The 25,017-nt window shown below is 34.8% G+C and overlaps 1 protein-coding gene and 1 long non-coding RNA gene across 10 annotated transcripts in view; one reads left to right on the top strand and one right to left on the bottom strand.

The window, feature by feature from the left end:
- Nucleotides 1-25,017, bottom strand: part of ROBO2 (roundabout guidance receptor 2) — a 1,484,543-nt gene that overhangs the window by 907,867 nt on the left and 551,659 nt on the right. The window lies entirely within an intron of this gene.
- Nucleotides 6,553-25,017, top strand: part of LOC119531900 — a 31,947-nt gene continuing 13,482 nt past the window's right edge. Inside the window, exons 1-2 of the long non-coding RNA XR_005216443.1 lie at nucleotides 6,553-6,634; nucleotides 8,881-8,993. This is a non-coding gene — a long non-coding RNA (uncharacterized LOC119531900). The remainder of the gene's footprint in view (nucleotides 6,635-8,880; nucleotides 8,994-25,017) is intronic.

Here is a 25,017-nt window from a genome sequence, read left to right as displayed (position 1 = left end):
GAATTTAATGTTAGGTAAAAACAATACAAATGAAGAAGGAGAGGGAAAAGGTGGGAAACAAGAATGTGAAATGATGGGATGGCCATTGTTGGTGGGATACATCAGAAAATTTTGGTTTTGTATTTTATTCCCACCAGCAACGTATGAGATTTCCAGTTTCTCTGCACCTGCCCCAGGACTTGTTATTTTCAGTGTTTTCTATTTTAGTTATTTTAGTAGGTTTCTGATATTGTATTTTATAATTCCATATGGAAATATAATTTATTTATTAGATTAGGAAACATGTAATTTTGAAAACCAGTTTAAATGATCAAAGAAGAAACCATGAAGAAAGGAGAGCTATGTTGGAAAGATTTTTCAACACACTTGACGAAGTAGCAATAATGTGAAAAACCCTGCACTGAACACAGCTCAAAACAGATTAAAGCAAATTAACATATTGTATGCAAATTATGTGGGCCTGGGAGAAATTACAACTAAGACTCAATGTACATATCAAACTAAACACGTATATATCAGTGAACATTTTTTTAAATTCACTTTTATTGAGATATATTCACATACCATGCAGTCATACAAACCATACAATCAGTTGTTCACAGTACCATTATATAGTTGTGTGTTCATCACAAAAATTAATTTTTGAACATTTATATTACCACACACACACAAATAATAAGAATAAAAATTGGAGTGAAGAAGAATAATTAAGGTAAAAAAGAACACTGGGTGTGTTTTTTGTTTTTCTTTTTGTCCCCGTTTTTCTACTCATCCATCCGTACACTGGACAAAAGGGACTGTGGTCCATATGGCTTTCCCAATCACATTGTCACCCCTCATAAGCTACATATTATACAATCGTCTTCAAGATTCAAGGGTTCTGGGTTGTAGTTTGATAGTTTCAGGTATTTACTGCTAGCTATTCCAAATCATTAGAACCTGAAAAGGGTTATCTACCTGAGTGCCCACCAGAGTGACCTCTTGGCTCCTTTTGGGATCTCTCTGCCACTGAAACTTATTTCATCACATTTCACATCCCCCTTTTGGTCAAGAAGATGTTCTGTATCCCATGATGCCGGGTCTAGATTCCTCCCCGGGAGTCATATTCCATGTTGCCAGGGAGATTTACACCCCTGGGTGTCAGATCCCACATAGGGGTGAGGGCAGTGATTTCACCTACCAAGTTGGCTTAGCTAGAGAGAGAGGGCCACATTTGAGCAACAAAGAGGCATTCAGGAGGAGACTCTTAGGCACAATTATAAGCAGGTCCAGCCTCTCCTTTACAGCAACAGTCTTCCCAAGGGCATGTCCCATGGTAGAGGGCTTGGCCCATCAAACCACCAGTCCCCTATGTCTGTGTGCACATCAGCAACCATCGAGGTGGGGAAGCCCAACACCCCTGCATTCTCCCCCAAGTGATCATTTGATAACAAATGAAAACTGTATATGTGTTTGTATGAATATATCTGTTACTGTTTGCCTATTATACATAATGTGTAATATATATTATTGTGTATAAATATATATCTATATTTAAATGCACAGAAGTTTCTTCATATCCAAGATGACTTGCTTTGTGTGTTATACAAATGTAACAAGAAAATTTCCTATTTAAGCATTTCCTTTAGTGCCATATTAAAAACAACTTCTGAAATTTATTTTTAACTTATCATCATAAAAATTACTGATTTATATTGTTTTTAATAAGTTTTAAATATTTTAGAAGAGATGAGTTGTCAGGACTCTACTCACAAGGATATATAATTTGTTTTTGTGGTCACCTCAATAATATGCTTTGTTGCATATTAATTTATGCCAAAAGATTGCATTCTATATTGACATGTCATTGTTAATTTCTTCTTTATAGGATATAATTTATTTTTCTTCTGTAAGATAGTGAAAGCATAGATGTAGTTGAATTTTTCTAGCAGATTTTAAAAGTTGTTTGTCACTTTTTAGTTCATAAGATCTCTGTAAACAGCCATCACAAATTTTCTGAACAAAATGTTATATGTATTTACCATTCGGGCCTGCCTCAAGAATTTGAGGAATGGAATGCTTTAGCCAATTAAGAGGTTACATATATTTACATATATACATATTTTCTCATTTAGAAGAGTCCTATAAGACATTTTAGACAAAGTTAATAATCTAAATAAATGCCATGCCATAATAGCCAGTGGTTGTTCGGATATCTGTAATATCAAGAGGGCAGAAGGAACAATGCCATTATCTTTAGACACCCATGGCTATCCAGTGCAAAGAAAGAGTAGGCATTTTGATGAATTTTAATTGAATAAATGAAGTATATTTAAAATACTGTTTTAAAAGTATTTTAGTATTTAATTTTTATTATGCATAATAAATCACAAATATTTATAATATTTTTAAATATTAAATTTAATTTTAATATTTTAATATTTAATTTTTAATATTTAAAATATTGCTGGTTGGTGAGTGTGACTGCCTTTGCAAGTGTGCAAGAGAGGCAGAGTAGGGAAGAAAGGAGGAAGGGAAGGGAGAAAAGAAAAGAACAGGGTAGGGGGTGAGGAAAGAGAACAATAAAAGGAGTGCTTGCAGAAAATTATTTATGCACAGTTGTGGAATACACATAATACACACAAATTTTATGTTAGTTCACTTTGGGCATATTCCCATCAGTATATCAAAGTCCCTTTGTCATCTCTACTACAAATATCCATTCACCACCATTCATGATCTAAATGAACACTAATGACTTATCCTACACTCTTGTGTTTCCTCATAACATTATGTATTTTTAATAGTTTATTTCTTTCTTCATAATTTTCGGAGAAAACAGACTAATCCCACTAACTCTTCTCTTTCTCTGCGTACGGTAGTTTTGCTGAAATATCTGAAACATATGACACCTGGTGGTAATCATACATTACTACACATATTTTTTTTTTTTTTTTGGTCTACATGTGTGTTCTCATCATCCTTTGCAACCTGATAAAAAGGGTGTGATAAAGGAAATTATTTCCTTGACAATATTCACCATCAGTAGGCTCTACATCCAGACCTAACAGGGAATTGAGAATGCTCTCTTGTTTTGCAAATGAGAGAACTAAAATACTCAGCTAAAATTACCTGTTTAAGGCCCCATATATTCTAAGAGTCAAAGACCCTAATGCCATTTTTGCACTTCTTGACTGACAAGCTGAGTTTGGCTAAGACTCTTATATCCACCCTTGACTTCACACTAGATTTAAGGTACACCTGCTTTCTCCCTAAAATTGAATCTTAGTCTATCTCTTTGTTCTCACTGTGCCTGAACTTGTTTCAGTCTAAGTGAGATATATTTTAAAAGACTACTGTTTAGATCATGTTTTCCCTCAGATCAAGAATGTCCAATGTTTATACATCCCAGCCTGTCCTCATGCTAGAATTTTATGGATAATCTAGCTCACCAAGCCTACATAACACACTTACCTCATTCCTCATGAGGTATTTTTCTCTCCAGACACCTACTTGTCCCACACACACACCCTGTGAATATTTTCCAAAGCCATTTATCTTGATTATCTTGTTTTCTTTCCCTATCCAAATTAAACTACTCTTCAGGAGTTATCTCAATCATTCCCAACTCTTTCTAGAGGGCTATCTCTGTTAACTCTGTTCCAGCAAAAAACTCTTTTTTCTTGAGGGAACATTTATCCTGTATCATGATGTTCTGTTCTTTATAGCACTTTGCTATGCATTAAATGGTGTCATTTCTCAGTTGTTTTATGTGTTTAGGTGTTGTCTCCATAACCTAAGTTGTTAATTTCCTGAGGGTAAAGACCAAGGCTTATATAAATTCTGTAATCCTTGTCATTAATAAGTGGGCTATAAATTCATATTGATTTTAACAAAGAGCAGGAAATAGTCTAGCATAATAAACAATAGTTCTAAATTCTATGCTTATTTAGATGCAAGGAATTAGTTCGAGTTTTTACTTTCTTTGGACATAACACCAAAGTACTTGTTGATTTGTGTTAAATTTCTTCACAGACTTGTGTCGAACATTTCAAGGAGAAAGCATTAAATGAAGTCAGCATTATTAATTAATCTTATCAGTGGTTGTTGTACTTGTCTCCCCAACATTAGTTTTATACATTGTACCCTTCCCCCACTTACAGCAGCCATGTAATTTGGAAGGGATTGATTCTCCTGTCCCTCTCCATTTCATGGATGACCTTGATTGGTCTAAATAATCAATATCTTTTATATCCTGACAAATTCCAGTAATTTTGGCATAAGCAGTCAGCACGTAGCATTTGCCTGGCCAAAACACTGGTTCTGGGTTCACCCATTCAGCACAAAGTCCATCTATTTTTGCCAACATGAATCCCTTACATTTTACAAACATGAGGCAATATGTCTTTTAAAATGTTTAAATGTTTAAAACAACTTATGTTGGAATTTCCATTAAATGTAATTCAAAGCATCCTAACAATACTTTTCCTTGTTTGTGATACTTTAAGAGAAACATTTGAGATGACAATTTTTACCTCACATAGACTTATGCATGCCAAAAAAAGAAAAAAATATATTGAAAATAGATAACATAAATTTATAAATAAAGTTTTCACTGTTGATATTAGTCTGTGAAATCAGGCATGACTAGCTTTATTATTCCCCTACAGCAAATCTGTTCTTGGAGAAAAGCTGATGCAGTTAATATTACAGATCATTTCAAAAGAACCTAAAAACTTGTCCTCATTTTAAAAGAAATACTCTATGTAATGTTATGCCTAAAAATATAACTCAATAAACATTCACACCTTTGGATATTCTAGTCAATTTTTCACAATATCCATATTGTTTATGTGATAAGTCTGCCTTGTAGATTTGTTAATATCAGCAAATGTTGTTTTTGAAGTTCTTTAAATAGGTCATTGGACTTATTATATTAGGAAATTATAAATAATACATATCTGATTTGGAAATATTTATCTAAATAGCATGGAACAAAATCTTATGATTAAGAAACAAAACAAAGGAAAAAACCCAAAACCCATACTAACCTTTTAGGATATTTTTGATCCAAGATGCTTCTGGATGTACAGCAAATCTCTATATTATTTTGTACCTGTCCCTTAGTAATTGGGATCTGAATCTATTGATGAAGTCTTGGGCACACTGCAGTGAACACTAAGAAGAATGAATAGAAGATAATGGAAGTAATTCTAATTGGTATGACTTTGATCTGTATTTTTGATACAGGAGTAATATTTACCAAGTGGAAAAAGAACAAGAATCATTCTAAGCAAAGGAAAAAGCATGGGCAAAATCATGGAGGAAAGGAAAGACTTGGAAATGCTTAAAATACCAGGAAGAAGTGGGATGAGACAGTCCAGATTGTAGAAAATATTAAAAACATTGTATCTTATTACATAAGCTGTAAGAAGCAAACAAACACTTTTTGATTAGGGGGTAATATTAGATCTGTGCTTGCAGAGGACATTCTTTTGGAGTATGAAACTGGATTAGAAAGAAAAAAAAAAAAAACTAGAAAAGGAAGAACTATCTGCCAAGAACTTAGAACAATTGCAAATGGAAACTGGAGACCAGGGAACACATTTCACAGACATTTCTGTTGTCTGAAGTACTGATAGAACTTGTGGCTAAACAGTTGTGGGACTGTGGGAAGAGTGTTAACAACTGAGATTCATGGAATATGCAACAATCGAGAAAAAAAAAAACATAATGAAGGCAGAGCATGAGGACAGGCTGAGTAGCAGGAGTTCTGGAAACCATTAATCTGCATTGGCTCTTCAGGAGAGAGAGGCTAGGACTGAGGGAAAAAAAAATCTTAGAGTTCATCATTATACATGAAAACAGGAACTTCTGGGGTGGTTCAGAAAGTGTAGGCAGGAAAAAAACGGTTTGAGGATGACCTTAGAAAACATAGCATCTAAGTAGTGGTGCAGGAAGAAAAATCTCAGAAGGAACCAGGAAAGGAATTAGATTCATAGGAGGAAAATGAAGAAAAAGTATTGGAGAGTTATACAAGGGAGGATTTTTCTAGAAGGAAGAAAGTAACTTCATCAAATGCTGCAGGAAGATCAAATGCGATAAAATCTGAAAAGACACCCCTGGGTAGAGCAATTAGCATTATCGAGAGGACAATTTTCAGTTTGTTACTGGGGAAAAAGTCAATTAGATTATGCTGCTGATTAAAGGTTAGGAAGAAGGAACTGCAAGTACAGACTGTGAGCTTATATTTCATGAGTTTTGGTAATTAAGAGGGAAAAGAAACAGATGGTAGCTTTGGGACAGGAAAAGTAAAGGGAAGATTTTGATGGAAATGGGAAGGACTCAGATTATAAGGAGGAGGCTGAACTGAAAATGCAATTTAGGGAAGGTTTCATAAAATGGAATGTAGGCCAGGAAAAGAAAAGAGAGAGGAGTTCAGGGAAACGAGTTTTAAAAAAGGAAAGGAAATTTTTTCTCTGTGAGAAGAGGTTCAAAAAAGACCTGCATTTTGACATCGACAAGAATATTGAAGTTTCTACCAAAGGATTCTATGAATGAAACAGATGGCAATGAGAAGTTTATTAGAGAGCCATTAAGACCACACTAAAGATCTGGATCAATGAAGGGGAAGAGGGAAGACAAAAATATCAAGGTGATGGGATAGCTTAGACATATTTTATGTTGGTTATATGGAAAATGATGCCCTATAAATTGGATTTTTATTGTGAAAATGAATATGTTATGATGTTTAGAAGAATGTAGAAAATTAACCATGAATGGGCAGTGACTCTAAATAGCTAATTTAAAAGGAATTTTCAAATATGGCTTGGGCTTTTTACTAATACACACCGTATGCTTTAATTATTTTGGCTTACTATTCAGCTTTATTGTGCATTTGTTTTCTTTCCATACTGCTGCACAATGAGCATTTAACTTGTGCTAAGAGTAAATGCAAAAACGATTTTATACACACACACACACACACGTCTATTTGTGTCTAGTTGGGAGAATGATGTGAATTAAATAAAACAACAGTAGGAATCACTTATTAAGTACATGCCATGTATCAGCCTTGCGCTAGAGGGATTTTGTATATAATCTCATTTAATCCACAGAGACACACAATGAAGTAGAAACTGAGTCTCACAGACATTAGCCAATTTATCCAAAGGCACAGAGCAGAGCTAGGATATGAACTCTGGTTTCTCAATATTGCATTCATTGGGTTGCTTTAAATATAATCTGCGGCCATGTCTGATGACCTAATTTGACTTCATTTCCTTGTCTAGTTTGGTGAGGGGAGGCAGAGAACAGTTGATTCTTATCTCCAGTTTTAAATTCTATTTTAAGACCTTTCACTCACAGTTTATTATGGTTTGCTCCAATAAATAAGTTCAATTTCTTAATGACTTTATTTTAACTTCCTTTCTGCTTGGTTGGGCCTGTCACTCTGTAATCTTCAGTAATCTGCTTCACGCCCCCATATTTTGGCCTTGGCAGTGAGTTTATGGGCAAAAGAAACAGGAAAACAATCAGCAATATTTTGCAGTAGTGTAATAATAAAGGCATTTAGAGGAAGTTGAGGAATGATGGACTTACTCTGCCTGAGGGTGGTGCTGTAGATAGAGAGAATCCTTAAACTGATCTGTGAAAATGGTTTTATGATAAAAACATCAGACTGTGAGTGTGAACACCAGAGATGTATTTATGACTAACCACTAAACGTGAACCCTAAGACCTTTTCAAATTACTTAATTTTGAGGGGACTGCAATTTCTTCAAATATAGAAGAAAAAATTAAACAATCTCTCAAAAAGCTGATGGAAAAAGTCCTATTTAAGAAAATCCTGAGAGTTGGGTGTACCTTAAACTAATGGGTGTTTATCTTAAACGGATCACCTACTTTTGGCCTTTACATATACATTAAGATCTTAGATAGCAAGGGTACAGAAGTTAGAAGGAAAAGGATAGATGAACTCATTCATTCCTTTCCTGAAATACAGAAATCTGAAATACCTGCCTGAACTCAGTTAACTATGTAAGTCCAAAAGGACTTTTGTTTTCCTAAGAGGAATTAAAATAAAAATCACACTAAATGCCTCTGGAGTTAAGGCTGCTGTTAAGATATCTTGGCTCAACTCTCTTGTGATTTACTGTCACAAAAATTTCTGACCGATACTAAAGCAACTCTATCCAGCAAACAAGAGAGAAGCCATAACCGTATATTGTCATGTGGGACAAGTTAATGTGCAGCATTTTCTAGTACTGCCCTCTCCAAAGGTTCCAACACACAAACATCAGGCTGAGTGTATTTAAACAAGCAGTGTTTGAATTCATTCCAGCCTTTCCATTTACAGCAATTTAAGACTATTTGTATTCAGGAAACAGAACAACAAGGGACAGCTGTTTCTCCACTTTGCTCTTACTTCTAGGCTACTTGAAAACACTTTGACAAGCTAAAAATGTAAAATATCATTATCTTTATAATTTAGGTTATAAGTAAGTCAGGTAAAATTATGGAGACCAGCATAAAATCAATAGTTTCCTTTTTGACCCAATTTTACTAGTGGAGAACTAGTTTATATCTTGGAATACAGGTGTGTGCTAGGTATTTAATACATCATATATCTTCAGTCCTAAGAGTCAGGAAAGAGACTACACAACAACGGAAACTTACCCATGGGTGGTCCTAAATACATCTTGCTTTATGGCCTATGCTCATGTTATTATGGCCCATACCTCCCAATCTCACCATTAGCTGAAGACTTGTCAGCACCATCATGATTCAAAAGTCAATACATGTGGGCATTAGCTGAACATTTAACATCAGCATTTCAATAGCATAAAAATGTAATGATGTAATAATAAATAAACTAATCTACTGGTTACTAATCTTCAGATTCTAGAATGACAAGGTTACTGCAGTCATGTCACAGTAGACAGCATGCAACAGACAGTGCTGCACCCAAAACCTGCTTCCTGGCTATTCGACCAAGCAACAAAAGGTTGTATGTGAGTACCTACAGTGTGCCTTAAATTATTTTATCTACATAGAGAATTGTAATGTCCATGCTTGAAAAATCAAATTTTTGCAAGCTGGCAGGACTACGCACAGCCAGAAAATTTCAGAGATGATCATAGCCTGTTGGGAATCTACCTTTCAGAGCTCTGTGTATGAAGAAATTAGTTTGGAATCAAACTCTAAATTGCTACTTCAAAAATGTGACACTATTCTAGCTACTTAAAAGAGAAAAACACAAACTCACTGATTGAATGTGGCTAAAAGAACGCCTTTGATTTTTAAAAAATTCTCATCAACAGATTTTTCTGCTTCCTAGGATGTGTGAGAGTTGCTTCTCTTCTCTTCCTCTGATATCACATATGAATATTAACAAAAGAACAGTATGCACAAGAGAAATGCTTTTTTTTTTTTTCCCAAACCAAACTGAATATGTTACAGTAAGGGAGGGGGAGTCTTTATGCATGTGATTATTTATAGGTAAGTAAATTACCTTCCAAAGGAGCCAGACAGCTCAAAGAACACATCTGCAACTTTGGTTTTCATTTTTCTCACTACTCACAGTGATAATCTCAGGGTCACTGAAGAGATGGTCACGAGCAATCCTATTAAACAGATACTGTCTTGTATGAAAATAGAAAAGTGAACCCTAAATCTTTTTTTCTTAATTCAATTTTGTTGAGATATATTTATATACCATACAATCATCCAAAGTGTACAATCAATCATTCACAGTAGCATCATATAGTTGTGCATTCATCACCCCAATCTATTTTTTGAACATTTTCCTTGTACCAGAAAAAGTAAAAATAAGAATAAAAAATAAAAGTAAAAAAGAACACCCAAATCACCCCCTCACACCCTATTTTTCATTTAGTTTTTGTCCCCATTTTTCTACTCATCCATCCATATGCTTGATAAAGGGTGTGTGATCCACAAGGCTTTCACAATCACACTGTCACCACTTGTAAGCTACATTGCTATACAATCATCTTCAATAGTCAAGGCTACTGCGATGCAGTTTGATAGTTTCAGGCATTTATTTCAAGCTATTTTAATGCATTAAAACCTAAAAAGGGTTATCTATATAGTGCATAAGAATGCCCACCAGAGTGACCTCTTGACTCCATTTGGAATCTCTCAGCCACTGAAATTTTATTTTGTTTCATTTTGCATTCCCCTTTTGGTCAAGAAGATGTTCTCAATCCCATGATGTCGGGTCCAGATTCATCCTCAGGAGCCATATCTTGCGTGGCCAGGGAGATTTATACCCCTGGGAGTCAGATCCCATGTAGGGGAGAGGGCAGTGAGTTCACCTGCCGAATTGGCTTAGCTAGAGAGACAGGGCCACATCTGAGCAACGAAGAGGTACTCAGGCAGAGACCCTTAGGCACAAGTATAAGCAGGTTTAGCCTCTCCTTTGCAGTAACAAGCTTCATAAGGGCAAATCCTGAGATAAAGGGCTTGGCACACCACACCACCAGTCCTCAATATTTGTGAGAACATCAGCAACAAACCAGGTGAGGAAGCCCAACACCTTGCATTTCCCCTCCAGCTCCTCAGGGGGGCCCTGCATATATATTTTTATTCTCTGCCCAAATTACTTAGGAATGTGTCGCTATTTCATACCAACCTATGCAAACCTACCAGGTCTCACTTCCTATTCAAAGTTCCATGCAATTATGGTATCTAAATCTTTTTTTAGCTAGGACTATAAGAGAGTAGACTTCCATTATTGCTTATCCAATTAACAAAATTTTCCTCATGGTTACTGTAAGTAGGGGTGAGGGGCTAGTTGAGGGCCATTAATACCAAGGAAAAAAGGAGAGGAAATTTACAGATTGAAGATTATGTGTGAATTAAAAGCAATTTGTTTGACTTTTTGCTGTCTGTTTATATTGAGAGAAAAAATACTACGACATTTTCAACTTGGTTCTACAATAAATAACCTTATTACAATAAAATAACAAACACTTTATGCAGCAATTTCATGTCATGCTCACTGTGCCAGTTCATCAATTTATTGCCTCTCAGCTTCAAATCCAGCCCTCTTTGGCCTGGGCCATGACACTGAACCTAGATCCTGGAAACATTTCTTTGCTAACTGGCGGGATCTTAAGCTTTGTTTGTAGAAGATATTGGAGGGACACTGAAGGAAGAAGGGCTTTTTCTTCTTAGTTCCGTTGTGGTTTTTATTTCTTGCTCCTAGGGCATGACTACCAGTGGAGCGGAGGATACCCAGTGGCACTCACCTTCCAGCAAGTTTTGCCAGCACCCTCATGGGAAGTTTCTAGTGACTTTCACAGACACCCCCGTAGGGAGCTTCCAAGAAAGTTTAAGCAAGATTCTGTGTAGCACATGGTTTTATGCTTGCTAGCCCTGGTCTGCATTACCTCAGCAAGCTCTACCATAAGGCAAGCCACAGCCACACCCACCATCCTCTCCAACAAGATCTGAATCTCAGAGTTGGAGGGGGTGTTGCTCTTGTGAGTTTGTTTCTTCTTTAAGCATTCTGACTTGGTCCAATAGGTAGGAGCTACTCTCTGCAGTTATTTCTGAATTCTTTGGAGTGTTCTTTAGCCCTTAGAAGTTAAAATCCTGTTACTAGTTGTGAGGATTACTTTCATGTGACAATGAGGCTTGGGTATGGTGTCCAGTTTTTTTGTCAAGCAAGTACGGGCCTGATTGTTACTGTAAGGGTATTTTGTAGGTGGATATGCCAGTTTGGATATATTATGTCCCCCCAAAACCCATGTTCTTTAATGCAATCTTGTGGGGGAAGATTTATTAGCCATTTGATTAGGGTGGAAACTTTGGATTGAGTATTTCCATGGAGATGTGACTCAGCCAACTATGGGTGATGCTTTTGATTAGATTATTTCCATGGAGGTGTGGCCCCACCCATTCAGGGTGGGTCTTGATTAGTTCACTGGAGTATTTAAGAGAGAAGCTAAGAGCTGAGACAGAATGAGATGCTTGCTGATGCTTAGAGATGCTTGGAGATGTGGACAGAAGGACGTCTGGAGAAGCTAAGCTAAGAGACAACACTGAGAGTTTGCCCTTGAGAAGCTAAGAAAGGACTCCCAGACATTTAGAGAGAAAGCCACTGGAATCAGAAGCTGAAAACAATGCAACCCGGGAACAAAGGACCAGTAGACACCAGCCATGTGTCTTCCCGGCTAACAGAGGTATTCCAGGCGCTATCAGCTATTTTTCAGTTAAGGTATCCTCTTGTTGATGCCTTAGTTTGGACACTTTTATTGCATTAGAACTGTAAATTTGTAACCAAATAAACTTCCTTTATAAAAGTCAACCCATTTCTGGTATTTTGCATAACAGCAGCATTAGCAAACAGGAACAGAGAATTTACAATGTTAGTTGGTTGCATCTACCACTGATTGCATCTACAATCAACAAAGGAGATTGCTTCAGAAATGAGGGCAGTCTCTTCATCCAATCATTTGGAGGACTTAAAGTGAGAACCTGGAGAATTTCAGAAGTTAGAAAGAAGAATTTTTGCTTCTTCTTCAGCCAGTTAACTTCTCCTGGGGAATACAACTTCAACTTTTTCTAAGTTTCCAGATTGAAGCCTGCCTATGGAATTAGACTTGCCACACCCCACTGTGGAATGAACCAATTCTTTTAATATCTCTTTTTCCCCCTCCCTCTCCTTCTCTGTTCCCCCTCCCCCCTTTCCCACTCCCATCAGTTCTGTTTCTCTGGAGAATCTTAATAATTAATAATTATTTCTATTAAATGATCTCTGTTCATACTACAAGTGTGGTATCTGTCTCCTGACTGATACATTCAGATTAAAATATTCAGGGAAGGAGGGAAAATGCAACATGTTAATTAAGCAAACATATGGGGCAGCATAAAGTAATAAAGTTAGCAAATATGAAAACACAATAAAAAGGAAGCATTATAGATTGAATTGTGTTCCCCCAAAAGATATGTTCAACTACTAACCCCTGTTCCTGTGAATGTGATCCTATTTGGAAATAAGATCTTTGAAGGTTGTATTAGTTAAGAAGAGGCCACACTAGATTGGGGTGGTCTGAATCCAGTGTGATTGGTGTCCTGATAAGGAGAGGAAATCTAGACACACCAGTAAGGGACAGAGTGAGAAGACAGCCATGTGACAGAGGCAGAAATTGAATTGGGCCGCAAACCAAGAATGCCATTGATTACCAGGAAGCCACTGAAATAACTCTATAAATTTCAGAGGAAGCACAGTCCTGCTGACACCTTGATTTGGACTTCTAGCTTCCAGAACTGTGAGACAAGAAGTTTAAGTTGTGTTAAGGCACTTGTGATACTTTGTTATGGCAGTCCTTCCTAGGAAATAAGGAAAGGGACGAATATCAGGAAGGAAGGTGTGGCAGAAGCTATTAGCTGTCCACTTAAATCTGTTCTCTTCTTCTTTGATATTAGCAAGAATGTAGTCATGCAGATGACTGCCCAGGTGGTCTTACATGACTCCCTTGTGAGATTCCCTTATGGTCAAATTCTCACCGATGGATTATGAGTAGAAGCGACATGTACCACATCCTTCTCTGGGACTTGAGGTATCAGGTATGCCTCCACTACATTCTCTTCCTCCTTCCTGACTGAAACTCAGATGTGGAGGGACTTAGTCTTGACCATGCAGATGAAAACACTGCCCTAAGGGATGGTGGACCAACAACTTAGAAGGAACCTGGTGCCTGAATGACTCTGAGGAGCAGAGCTGTCCTGCAAACGTGGACCACTCACCTCAGACCCATTCCTTAGAAAGAAATAAACTTACATAGTTTTTTAGCCATTATAAACTATGGGGTCCCTTTTTTATAGCAGCTTAGTTTGACCCTAACAAATACAATTGAAAATTGTGATAATAAACTGATAATACAACTACTACAACTATCATTTTCTTGTCTTAGGATTCTATTCAACCCAGATGTAATTATCCAATTACACTTGTTCATACACATTAAACTATTATTCCACTATTTCCTTATACAAATGTCTATTCAATCCAAAATCATTTATTCCTGATCTTTAGAATGAATTTTTATCTTCTCTGCCATTCTATAAGTCTGAAATAATTTTATGCCTTCTCTCCTATACATTTCTATTAACTCTCATCCTTTAAGAACTATCTTTTCTCATGGCACTTTTTTTATTAGACTGATTTGAAGTGACCTTCACCTTATCTAACTATGAGTGCAATTTTTTTCTTTAAAATTTTCAAGGCCAAAGATCAATTCCCAAATAAAATCCCTCCTGTTGTAGTCTTAAATACTTGGATATGCTTTTTTCTCATAATTAAATCTTTGCAGTAGTTAAATTTAATTTCATCAAATATGTTTAAAAATGTTGAAAATAGGACAACTTTTTAATTCCGTAAACTCTAACCAAGTGACTGAAGCAAAGAAAATATGACAAAGTTTGCTGCTTTAAACACTATTCTCCACTAAGATGAACCAGTGTTACTTGGGGGAAAGCCTGATTCAACGTCTGGTGCAAGGACCATAAATGATGAACTTGCATTATCTTATCATACCAGAAAGCAATGAATCCATTAAATATTACTAGTAACATGTCAAAAGAAGTCAACCTGAAAAGGCTCCCACTAACCAAAGGTGAGGCAACTTAAGCATCAATAAGCATAATAATTTTCAATAGTCACAAATAACATGCTGGTTTTTCTATCCAGTTTATAGATAAGAAAACTTGAAACAGGCATAGAGAAAGTAATTTCTCAAGAACCTGCATTTTATGAACTTTTAAACCACTGTGTTCCCTAATTTTATAGCATTAGTTCAGAGTCGTGAGAAGAAATGTTATTTGCCTCTACTTGCACTAAGAATAATACCATTGACTTTGGGAGGAAAAAAAAGAAGGAAAAGACAAAGAAAAATATAAATGAAGAAGTAAAGGAGGACAAAAACAAAGGGCAACACATCTACATACTATTTTTATAACATTTATGGGTCCATGAATTTTTGTAGAAGTTCATTCTTCTGACCTTTTGGCCCATACTCGTTTTTTCCTCCTTCTCCTCTCCTTCTCCTCCTTTTGCAACAAGGTCTTCACTTATTTCTTTTCTTTTTCTTAGGAAAGGTGCTTGAGAGTAGAATTTTAGAAATTAGCTTCCAGTTACAAAGATGAGATAGAGGATGCAGAAGTAGGAGATTTCTTTTATTTATTTATTTCATTTAAAAAATTTTTACTAACACTACCATTCCTTGCAACTCTCATCTTCCTGGTAACTTCTAATCTGCTTTCTATCTCTGTGAATTTGCTATTTTTAGTTATCTCGTATAAGTGATAGCACACAATTTTTGTCCCTATGCACCTTGCTTATTTCACTGAGCATTATGTTTTCAAGGTTCTTCCATATTGCAGCCTGTCTCATAACTTCATTCTTTCTTTTGGCTGAATAATATGTCATTGTATGCACCACATTTTGTTTATCCATTCATTTGTTGATAGACACTTGTATTCTTTCCACCTTTTGGCTATTATGAATAGTGCTGTTATAAACATTGGTGACAAGTAACTTTTTGTGACCCCGTTTTCACTACTTTTGGGTACCTCAAAGTGGAATTGCTAGGTCATATTGTAATTCTATATTTAAATTTTTGAAGAGCTGTCATATTGCTTTCCACAGTGGCTGGAACATTTATGTTCCCACCAACAATGGACTAGAGTTCCAAACACTCAGAAAAATAGGACTAGAAAGGAATTTTCTCAACATGATAAAGGACATTTATGAAAAATCCACAGCTAACATCATATCCAATGGTGAAAAACTTAAAATTTTCCCCCAAAGTTCAGGAATAAGATAAGATTGCCAACTTTCTCCACAGTGATTCAATATTTTACTGGAAGTTCTAGCTAGAGCAATTAACCAAGCAACAGAAATAGAATGTATCCAGATTGGAAAGAAAGAGGTGAAACTATCTCTATTTGCAGACTACATGTCCTTACATATAGAAAATTCAAAGGAATCCATGAGAGAACTATTAGAGCTAATAAATGAGTTCAGCAAAGTGGCAGGTACAAGACCTACATGGAAAAATCAACTGGTTCCTAAACACTAGCAATGAACAATCTAAAGAGGAAATTTAAAAAAAACAATTCAATTTACAACAGCATCTAAAATAATAAATATTGAGGAATAAATTGAACCAAAGATAAAAAAAACTAGTATACTGGAAAATACAAAATAATGCTGAAAGAAATTAAAGAACATCTAAATAAATGACAAAACATCCCATGTTCATGGATTGGAAGAGTCAGAATTGTAAATATGTCAATATTACCCAAAGCAATATACAAATTCAATGCAATTCCCCTATCAAAATTCCAGAAGTCTTTTTTGCAGAAATGGAAAAACTGATCCTCAAATTCATATAGAACTGCAAGGGGCCCCAAATAGCCAAAACAATCCTGGAAAAGAATAGAATTGAAGGACTCGCATTCCCCAATTTCAAATTGTAACACAGAGACAGTAACCACAACAGTGTGGTACTTGAATAAAGAAAGACAAATAGATCAATGGAATAGAACTGAAAATCCAGAAATAGACCCACACATCTATATCCAATTGATTTTTTGACTCAGGTTCTAAGTACATGCAGTGGGGAAAGAATAGTCTCTTCAACAAATGGAACTGGGAAAACTGGATATCCACATGCAGAAGAATGAAATTAGACACCTACTTCATACCATATATATATAAAAAATCAACTCAAAATGTATCAAGAACCTAATGATAAGAGCAAAAACTATAAAAATTCTAGAAGGAAACAGAGGAGCAAATACTCATGACCTGGGATTTGGCAATGGATCCTTCCTTCCTTCCTTCCTTCCTTCCTTCCTTCCTTCCTTTCTTTCTTTTTCTGTCTTTCTTTCTGTCTTTCTCTCTTCTTTCTTTTTAACATGTTCTATTGTGATATATAACATATATAGAGAAAATTGGTAACTTTCAATGTACAATTGAACAAGTAGTTAGAGAACAAACTCCTAAGAATGTTATGGGCTACAGCTCCACAATTTCAGGTATTTCCTTGTTGTGAAATATGGCATATATAAAGAAATGTGGTAAGTTTTAAAGTACAATTTAACAAGTAGTTATATAGTTAATTTCAAAGAATGTTATGGGTTACAGTTCCACCATTTCAGTTATTTCCTTCTAGCTATTCTAATACCCTAGCATCTAAAAAAATTTTTATATAAAGATTCAGTATTCATAATCCTTTGTTATATCCTATCCTGTCTGTTGCTACCCCTTCCTCTCATTTAATCATTTTCTTGATTGTCAGGGGTGTCTAGGCAGTGACCACCCTAATTTGTTTATTTTGAGAGGGGGTGTTGACATTATGGGGAAGGGGGCTGCATAGCAATGGATTCTTTTACATGTCACCAAAAGCACAAGCACCAAATGAAACAATAGATACATTTGATTTGATCAAAATTTAAAACTTTTGTTCATTGAAGGGAATTATCAAGAAAGCGACAAAACAACCTACAGAATGGATACCATATATCTGATAAGGCCAGTGATCCAGAATATATAAAGAACTTTTACAATGCTACATCAAAAAAGATGCCTAGCCTAATTAAAAATGGGCAAATGACTTGAATAGACATTTCTCCAAAGAAGATATACAAATGGCCAATAAACACACACAAAAAAGTGCTCAACAGCATTAGCTATTAGGGAAATGCAAATCAAAGCCACAATGAGATAACCCTTCACACATACAAGGATAGCTATTATATATAAAAAAAGAAACAGAAAATAACAAGTGTTAGAGAAGATGCAGAGAAATTTCTTTCTTCTTTAATCCATATGCCAAACTTTTACCTTTGTACAACACATTATTCTATTCTTCTATTATATTATTTCTCCTAACAGTCTCACCAATTAAGATCATTTGCGACAAGGAATTATGTCCTCTAAAATGAAATAATAGTACTTAACACATATGATGTGAAGATTAAATAATCTTAGATAAGTCTACTACATAGAAAACTGTCTAGCATCTAGTAAGTAGGGCATACCTCGAATCATTGTGCTTTGCTTTATTACTCTTTATAGGTATTGAATTTCTTACAAATTGAAGGTTTGTGACAGTCCTGTATACAAGTCTATTGAAGCCATTTTCCCAACAGCATGGTTTCACTTCATGTCTCTGTGTAACGTATCAATTGTTACGTATGTTGTTTTGTTTTTTAAGATGTAATGCTATTGCACGTTTAATAGACTACAGTATAATGTAAACGTAACTTTTATATGCACTGGGAAACCAAAAAGTTTGTGTGACTCATTATATTGCCATATTTACTTTATTGCTGTGGTCTAATTGGCCCTGCAATATCTCTGAGGTATGCCCGTACTCAATAAATGTTACGTATTGCTATTATCAATACCATCATCATTATTAATTTATATTTTATATATCTACCATATCAATATCACATGAACTTTAAAAATAATCCAGAAATTTTTCAGTGTTAGACTAAGGTAATACAAGTTTTTGATTGCTGTAGAGTTACATGAAAAGGTATATATTTTTTTAACTTTTACTAGTAAGAACTCAGACATTCAAGAGAAATTTATTGACTATGTACCATGTACTATGGTACAGGATTTTATCATTGAACGGGTTAGACATTGTGCTTGCCCTCATGGATCTTACAGTCTAAGGTGAATGACGGATATTAAATAATGAACTAGAAGGGTTATTTTTTTTTAATTCAGTTTTATTGAGACATATTCGCATACCATACAATCATCCATGGTGTACAATAAACTGTTCACAGTACCATCTTATAGCTGTGCATTCATCACCCCAATTTATTTTTGAACATTTTCCTTACACCAGAAAGAATCAGAATCAGAATAAAAAATATAAATAAATAAAGAACACCCAAATCACCCCTGCATCCCACCCTATTTTTCATTTAGGTTTTGTCCCCATTTTTCTACTCATCCATCCATACACTGGATAAAGGGAGTGCAATCCACAGGGTTTTCACAATCACACTGCCACCACTTGTAAGCTACATTTTTATACAATCATCTTCAGGAGTCAAGGCTACTGGGTTGGAGTTTGGCAGTTTCAGGTATTGACCTCTAGCTATTTCAATATATTAAAACCTAAAAAGTGTTATCTATATAGTACGTAAGAATTTCCACCAGTGTGACCTCTCGAATCCATTTGAAATCTCTCAGCCACTGAAGCTTTATTTTGTTATAAGGGTTATTTTTAAAAAGAACACCCAAGAGTTACTAATTAATACTGATTTTTAATTCTAGTTTATTGATGAATTGTATGATTATGCTAATAATCTCATCTTTAAATATGTCTAGGGAATAATTATTTAATAAATGCAAACAAATATTGATTGGTAAGTACATTTGATGTCTAGCTTGGGAACATAAAAATAAAGCTCTGTTATTTAGAGATTTAAAAAAAAATATCTGCCTTTCTATTATTATTTTCTGCAGTGGCATACCAAAAGATAGGGTTGTGGGTGTGGTTGACAGAGCAGGAAGGAATATTTTATCACTGACATTGTTTACAATTGCCAGTACATGGTGAAAATTAAAAAGAAGACCAACACTTAGTCACTTTTATCACTGTTTTTATTTTTATTTTTTTAGTTTATTTTTTTATTCATTTTATTGAGATATATTCACATACCATGCAGTCATACAAAACAAAGCGTATATTCAATTATCAGTTTTTAAATTCCGTACTGACAATGCATCCAGGACAGGACATGCCCATTGTCCCTCACCCTTGGTATCTAATAGATTTTAAGCAATGCTTTTGGAATCATGCAAACAAAAATTTTATAGAAAGTAATGCTTCATGTGAATTTGGATATTTTATTATTTGTTATTATGTTTGTAGAGCATTTATTATATGCCAGGCATGGTCCTAAACACTTCACAAATTGTAGCTCTGAAATCCCTTATAACAACCTTTTGAAGAAACTAGAAATATTAAAAAAAAATAAGTCATTTAAAGATTTAGTTAAAAAACTATTCAGTTAAAAATAGCCAATGCTGTATCTCTGAACCAAGTTATAGGTAAGACTTCTAAAATTGCTTTGTACTACAGAATTGAATTTTACTTTGTAGACTGAAATAACAGCAACTGTCAGACAGGGAATTAATTTGACCACTTTGAAATGCTAATTGAATTCTTATCTGCAAACCCAATATTTGAATTTTCAAGCTCTGTAAAGGAAATATAAAATCCATAGGCTTGATGAAATGATAAAAGACATTTGTTTAACTAAATCATTAAAATGAAATAGTCCCTTTTATTCTGGGTATATGTTCTGTCCCACGTGCAAGAACAAAAACAAAATAATACCAATGCATAGAAAAGCATATTATACCTAACTAACAATAGTGTTTATCATTTGGGCTGTTTTGACAATGCACAGAGTATTTCTTGGATTAAAAAATAGTTATAATAGAATATGTTATTATGATTACATCTTCAAATAAACACTTTTGAATGATTCCAGTTTGCTTTCAGTAAGTTTAAAAACTTATTTTCACCAGCTTCCTTCTGCTCATTCTTGTAAGTTAAATATCATTTACTTTTTGCATATTCTTATTAACATATTCTGTTATAAATTTTAAGTTTATATTAGGAAATATTCTTTCATGGACCATCAAAAATGACCTAAATAATAAACAATGCTAACTAGTAGGAAAGCTTATAGCATGACTTCCAATAGATCTACTTGATGGTAATGTTTCATAATGAAGCAGATATGCAATCATCCATGCTATACTATGTATTGTAAACAATAACTACATATTTCCAAACTCTCATATTTTAATCCATTTCAAGGCAACCTACTTTCAAAGTACATTTAGTGTAGGGATTTTTGTCTATTACTCATTATAAAGTCCTGTTCTGATATAAACTTAGTTCAAGCCAAGCACTTATTATTATTTTGTGTAATTTATTTGATCATGGCTAAAATTTTCCATTTTCAGACTCATAAAGGAAAACTGAAATATAATTTAAAAACTATCATTCCTCTTTATTATAGCTTTTCCGTGATTGCATAAATTAAAGATATCATAAAATTCATTTAGGTGTTATTTTTAATTGTCTAATACAAAGGGTAAGAGAAAGAGAATAGATTTTAGTTACTCCATATATAATGGACTTTTCTGTGTAAAAAAGGACATTATTTCACATATTGATTCATTCAGAGAAATTATTTTCTATTGCAACTAATGTCATGCCAGGGAAAGTTTTATAAGTAATATCCATTCTTGTAACAAGGAATGTGCATGTTCAAGTGTGTGGAAATGAGAGAAACAGTGAGTGACTGAGAATGCAAGAGATGTTGATTTAGCTAGAATATAATTGTACTTGAAATTCTGATGTTTAAAGTCTCTGTGACTCCAAATAATGTGTACATGAACCAGATTGATCAACTGGCCTTCTCCAGTCGCTGAAATGTTTGTTAGAGGTGCAATATTGAACCACGATTGAACTCAAGTCAGGCTGTCACTCATGATTTACCTGGTGGAACATTTTGTTTGAGTGAAAGTGAGTTATGTCTTTGATTAGAACACACAGAAAAATAGTCATCAGAAAGAGAGAATAAAGATTGACTCGTGTAAAAACTTTATTGAACCAAAGCTAGTATTTATCCTCACTTCCCAGTGTAGGCTCAAAGGACAGAGGTCCCACAGAAGCTACTGTAAAATAGCAGGCCATTTGCTATTACTCTGAATACAGGTTAATCTACCAAAAGAAAGCATATTAGATTGCTTACTTTCACAGTTTTCATATACTGGATGCTCATTCATAAAATTAATGGTTAACTTAATTAATATATATTAACATTTTCTCTACTGTAGAGCTTGATCTACTAGCTTAGAGGTTTAGCAAAACTCACAAAAGTCCCAACATAAATGGTTCTTTCCAACAACAAACAAAATAAACCATGTTTTTTCTCTTGCCAGTTTCCTAGCGTTCATTGAAATGCTCTCCATTCCATCCCTCATGTTACATATTTGTAGTGATGTTTCAGGGGATTGGGATGAGGAATCAGGTTTCCAGATTCTCTGATTTTACCTTAGAAGATGGAATTGGAGTCCAGAAGTACAACTTCGAGATAAAGCCCAGAAGCTTAACAGAAGGTTCAGCTCAACAGGGATCAGAGAGCCTATAGTTGTGGAGAAAAAAGTATCCAAGGGGAAAACAGCTTTGCCCATGGACTACCTAACCCTAACATCCCACTTCTCTCATTAACTCCTACTCATTATTCTGTCAAGTTAAATATCATTTGGAAAGAGATATCCTCCCTGGCTCCCTCAGTTAATGTCCTATTACGCACTGTTAGCATTCTGCTCTTCCTTTGTATAATTCATTGTTACTTGTCTATACACTGGTCCATGTTTATCTAATTTCACCCTAGATCCCTAGGGCCTTTATCCATAACAAGCACCCAGAAATATTTTTTAAAAGAATGAATGAATAGCTGACATTGGTGAATGCAGTTACACTTCATCCTGGGCTTTGTGGGAGAAAATCTAAGATGGACAGTTTGTGGTTAACAGTCAGTACTGGATCATCTTTCTCTGTTACCCCTTAATAATTACCTCCTGTTTTGAAGTCACAGCTCTCAGTTTGTTTTAGTATAAAGAGACCATTTATCCCAAAGATGCCCTGAGAAGTACAAAAATACTTAATTTTTCTAGCGCATATACCATGCATAAGGAATTTTTACCAGCTGCATAAGCAGATCATACAACAACTATTTGAATCTTTCTACCCATTCTTTGCTTATGTACATACAGACCCAAGGGTTGGCAATAGCTCCAAACTATGTTTAATAGGCTATTGGTTGACATAAAAGCAAACAACATACACTTGAGCACAATAAACATCACATCAAAAGTGTTATTAATTACCGTAACTATCTCATATATTAGACTGACCTTGCACTTAAAAGTAATAGCAAAGCAATTATGGCCACTGTTAGATTCTGAAACACATTTTGGCTTACTCAATGATATCACTTATTCATGGACCATTTCCTGATGAAAATTCTATCCTATTGAATCTTATTGAATATTATTCTCATCCTACTGAATTATGTATAACACTAACAATTTGTCATGCAAATTCACTTTGAACGTTAACCAGAATTGGAAAGAATGTGTTTTTATAAACATAGTACATCATATTTCACTATTCTTGAGAGTGCCACTGATGATAAGATTCTGGATCCACATCTTGTCTTCAGACATTAATGTCCTATCACTACGTTAGAGACTTTGTTTTCAATTACTCAGCATTTTCTTGCCCCAATCCTTCCCTTTTCCCTTCTGATTTCCTGCTTTAGTAGCAAAGAGGATAATATACATCAGGTAGTTTAAAATCTTCTCTGGTGTTATCCATAGGTAGTCAGTCAGGAAGTTTTCAAAGAAAAAACAAACTCTCGACCTCAGAAAAATATACTTGAATATTTTGCAAGGCAGTTTGCAGACACAGAAATAAATGGGAAAAGCTACAAGCTGTCAAATTCATTCCCCTAATGTGTCTTCTGTCAAACAAGCAGAATTTAATTCAAAACTGAATGCTGCTTTGGAAATTTACTTTCCTCCAGAAAAGCGCAGTCTTGAGGAGAAAGTAATTACTAAATATGAGTGAGGAAAGAGAACAATGGACCGAAGCCTAAACAGATCATTATAGTTGTTACCAGAGGGTTTCAGAGTCAGGAAGAGGAAGAAAACAGTGTGTATATGTTTGACATTTTAATATTACACCCTCATTAACTGCTTTCTAAGCTCTGAAATGTTTGACATGTAATTTAACTATCCAGAAGATAGGCTATTTTCTCTAGCCCTTATGGTACAATTCTCTTTAAAATAGCAAACGAATAAAAAGATGCAGCAGAATATTGTGTAACCACATTTTGGAAACTTACAGAAAAGAGTTGAAAACACAATATCCCTCCTTTAGGACTCTCGTGAATCACCTCCAGTGTTTTTAATGGAAGTAAGCTTCTTGTTGTTGATTTTATTAATGCTTTTTCAGTTTTGCTGGACATCATTTATTTAAGCTTAAAGTAGTTAAATTTAATGATCTTAAAAAATCTGTACATTGCTTACAGAGATTCCACAGATTTAAATGTTGATGACTTTCAAAATATCAACATTCCTACAAGAGATGAGATATGTTTGCTCTTATATTTTGCTGACTATTAACACTTTTGATGTGAAAAAATTCCAACTAAAGCTCTCATAAAAATTTAGATACTGAATTTCTTTAGCACAAATTTCTTCATCATAAACATTATTGTCAGGCAATAGGGTCAGTAGCTTGGCTAGCCAATTAAATGGGTAGAATTTAATAAATAGCACAATTAATATATCTCCTTGTAATTTAGGAGCCACCAGACTAAAACGTTGTATTTGAAAATCACAAATGAAGAGAAAGCATGACTACAGAATCCTCGTTTGCAGGCACTGTGTGCTTTCCTCTCAGAATCCTCAGCACCAGCAGATTCTCAGCAAACGATTTTTTCGCTTAATGGCCTGGCTTGGAAAATAGTGAACTCCTTTATTACCAAGTTCTTATATTTTTCAGAAAATTCTCCTCCATGTTACTTCTATCCGTTTTCCCTTTCAGCACAACATGAAATAAGTCTATTTTGAAGACAGTTACCAGGCGAAATAGCTGAAGTTCCTTCATTATTGCTTGATTGGCATTATTTTCAGACCCAAATCCCCGGGGAGACCTTGTTCCAACATCTATTAAGAAGACACATGAATGCATGTTTTACAGGATAAATATTTAATTGATTGATGGGAAAAAGCTAAGTTCCCCTTTCCTCTTGTATTGTATTGCACCAACTCATTTAACTAAAAGAATATATTCATTTTGTAGAGACGTGATTTAACTGCTTCCTATTAACCAAAGAGGTTCATTTTAATTCATCACAGAAATGGAAGTTCCCAATACATGGGAT

This window comes from Choloepus didactylus, chromosome 1 (genome assembly GCF_015220235.1).
Source record: "Choloepus didactylus isolate mChoDid1 chromosome 1, mChoDid1.pri, whole genome shotgun sequence".
Taxonomy (NCBI): domain Eukaryota; kingdom Metazoa; phylum Chordata; class Mammalia; order Pilosa; family Megalonychidae; genus Choloepus; species Choloepus didactylus.
Note: the sequence above shows the minus strand (reverse complement) of the source record. Positions and strands in the feature narration are given on the sequence as shown.